This window comes from Chiloscyllium plagiosum, chromosome 30, assembly GCF_004010195.1.
Source record: "Chiloscyllium plagiosum isolate BGI_BamShark_2017 chromosome 30, ASM401019v2, whole genome shotgun sequence".
Lineage (NCBI taxonomy): Eukaryota > Metazoa > Chordata > Chondrichthyes > Orectolobiformes > Hemiscylliidae > Chiloscyllium > Chiloscyllium plagiosum.
This window is the reverse complement of record NC_057739.1, coordinates 33348502-33352103: the sequence shown is the minus strand read 5'-3', so window position 1 is coordinate 33352103 and position 3602 is coordinate 33348502.

Below are 3602 nucleotides of genomic sequence, written 5' to 3'. Positions count from 1 at the left end.
AGGTCTTTGGACTCTTCCATCGTCAGACCACAGCGAAACGACGGTTGGATGAAGAACGCCTCATCTTCCGGCTAGGAACTCTCCAACCACAAGGGATGAACTCGGGTTTCACCAGTTTCCTCATTTCCCCTCTCCCCAGCCTGTCTCAGTCAAATCCATCAAATTCAGCACCGCCTTCCTAACCTGCAATCTTCTTCCCGACCTCTCCGCCCCCACCCCAGTCTGACCTATCACCCTCACCTTGTCCTCTTTCCACCTATCACATTTCCGACGCCCCTCCCCCAAGTCCCTCCTCCCTATCTTTTATCTTAGCCTGCTGGACCAACTTCCCTCATTCCTGAAGAAGGGCTAATGCCCGAAACATCGATTCTCCTGTTCCCTAGATGCTGCCTGACCTGCTGCGCTTTTCCAACTAAATATCCCAGGATATAGATGCTTCAGGCAGGATAGAGAGGGAGGTAAAAGGGGTGGAGGAGTTGCATTACTAGTCAGAGAGGATAGGACAGCTGTACAGAAGGAGGGCACTATGGAGGACTCAAACAGTGAGGCAATATGGGCAGAGCTCAAAAATGGGAAGACTGCAGTAAAAATGTTGGGGCTGTACTACAGGACTCCCAACAGCGAGTGAGCAGTAGAGGTTCAAATATGTAAACACATTATGGAAAGATGTTGGAGCAACAGGATGATGGTGATGGGAGATTTTAATTTTCCCAACATTGACTGGGATTCACTTAGAGTTAGAGGTTTAAATGGAGCAGAATTTGTAAGGAGCATCGGATAGAGCAGTATATAAATAGCCAACTCGGGAAGGGGCCATACTGGACCTGGTGTTGGGGTATGAGCCTGGCCAGGTGGTTGAAGTTTCAGTAGGGGATTATTTTGGGGCTGGTGATCATAATTCCATAAGTTTTAGAATACTCATGGACAAAGACAAGACTGGTCCTAAAGGAGGAGTGCTAAGTTGGGGGAAGGCCAACTATAACAAAATTCCATAGGAACTGGAGAACGTGGGAGGTTTTTAAAGAGAGGTTTATTACATTGCAGGACAGACATGTCCCTGTGAAATTGAAGGATAGAAATGGGAAGATTAGAGAACGATGGATGACAGGTGAAATTGTGAGACGAGCTAAAGAAAAGGGAAGCATGTGTAAGGTCCAGGTGACTGAAAACAGATGAAGCTTTGGAAGAATATCGGGAAAGTAGGACCAATTTGAAATAAGGGATTAAGAGGGCGAAAGAGGATCATGAAATATGTTCAGCAAGCAGGGTTAAGGAAAATCCCATAGCCTTTTATTCATATATAAGAAGCAAGAGGGTAACTAGAGAAAAGATTGGCCCTCTCAAGGACAAAGGAGGGAAGTTAAGCATGGAGTCAGAGAAACTGGGTGAGATTTTTAATAAGCATTATACATCAGTATTCACCGTGGAGAGGGACATGACGGATATTGAGGTTAGGGATAGAAGTTTGCTTACTCTAGGTCATGTCAGCATAAGGAGGGAGGAAGTGTTAGGGATTTTAAAAGGCATTAGGGTGGACAAGTCCCCAGGTCCAGATGGGATCTATTCCAGGTTGCTGAGGGAAACGAGAGAGGAAATAGCTGGGGCCTTAACAGATACCTTTGCAGCATCCTTGAACACGGATGAGGTCCCAGAGGACTGGAGAATTACTAACGTTATCCCCTTGTTTAAGAAGGCTAGCAGGGATAATCCAGGTAATTATAGATAGGTGAGTCTGACATCGTGGTAGGGAAGCTGCTGGAGAAGATACTGAGGGATAGGATCTATTTACATGTAAAAGAAAGTAGGCTTATCAGTGATAGGCAGCAAGGTTTTATACAGGGAAGGTCATGTCTTACCAACTTAATAGAATTCTTTTGAGGAAGTGATGAAGTTAATTGATGAGGGAAGGGCTGTAGATATCATATACATGGACTTCAATAAGGAGTTTGATAAGGTTCCCCATGATAGGCTGATGAAGAAAGTAAAGTTGCATAGGGTCCAGGGTGTAGTAGCTAGATGAATAGAGAACTGGCTGAGCAGCAGGACAAAGAGAGAACTATGACCAGTGGTGTTGGGACTGTTGTTTGTGATACACATAAATGATCTGGAGGAAGGTATAGGTGTTCTGATTAGCAAGTTTGCAGATACACTAAGATTGGTGGAGTAGCAGATAGTGAAAGGGACTGTCAGAGAATGCAGCAGAATATAGATAAATTGGAGAGTTGGGTAGAGAAATGGCAGATGGAGTTCAATCTGGGCAAATGCGAGGTGATGCATTTTGGAAGGTCTAACTCAAGAGCATGCCATACAGTAAATGGAAAAAACCCTGGGGAAAATTGATGTACAGAGTGATCAGGGTGTTCAGGTCCATTGTTCCCTGAAGGTGGAAATGCAGGTCGATAGAGTGGTCAAGAAAGCATACGGCATGCTTTCCTTCATTGGACGGGGTATTGAGTACAAGAGTTGGCAGGTCATGCTACAGCCATATAGGATTTTGGTTTGGCCACATTTGGAATACTACATACAGTTCTGGTCACCACGTTACCAAAAGGATGTGGATGTTTTGGAAAGGGTGCAGAGGAGGTTCACCAGGATGTTGCCTGGAATGGAGGGTGCTAGCTATGAAGAGACAAGTAGATTAGGATTATTTTCATGAGAAAGACAGAAGTTGAGGGGGCACATGATGCCTACAAAATCATGAGAGGTGTAGAGAGGGCAGATAGCAAGATGCTTTTTTCCCCAGAGTGGGGAACTCAATTACTAGGGGTCACAAGTTCAAGGTGAAAGGGGAATAGTTTAAGGGAAATACTTGTGAAAAGGGTGGTGGGTGCCTGGAACACGTTTCCAGCGGAGGTGGTAGAAGCAGGCCTGCTAGCGTCATTTAAGATGTATCTAGTCAGATACATGAATGGGCAGGGAGCAGATGGATACAGATCCTTAGAAAATAGGTGTCAGGTTTAGATAAAGGATCTGGATTGGCACAGACTCGGAGGGCTGAAGGGCCTGTTCCTGTGCTGTAATTTTCTTTGCTCTTTGTTCTTTTCTTTATATAAATACAGTGGCTACAAGAGCAGGTCAGAGGGTAGGAATCCTGCAGCAAGTAATTCACTTCCTGATTCCCCAAATCTGCCCACCATATGAAAAAGAACAAAGAACTGTGAATGTTGGAAATCTGAAACAAAAAGCAAAGTTGTTGAAGGAACTCAGCAGGTCTGGTAGCATCTGTAGAGAGAAATCAGAGTTACTATTTTGAGTTCAGTGACCCTTCTTCAGAACTTTCCATTGACTGCAAGACACAAGTCAGGAGTATGATGAAATACTCCCCACTTACCTGGATCATTGCAGTTCCCACACTCAACAGATTTAAGACCAGAGCTGAAAATGTGTTGCTGGAAAAGCGCAGCAGGTCAGGCAGCATCCAGGGAACAGGAGAATCGACGTTTCGGGCATAAGCCCTTCTTCAGGAATGAGGAAAGTTTGTCCAGCAGGCTAAGATAAAAGGTAGGGAGGAGGGACTTGGGGGAGGGGCGTTGGAAATGTGATAGGTGGAAAGAGGTCAAGGTGAGGGTGATAGGTCAGACGGGGGTGGGGGCGGAGAGGTC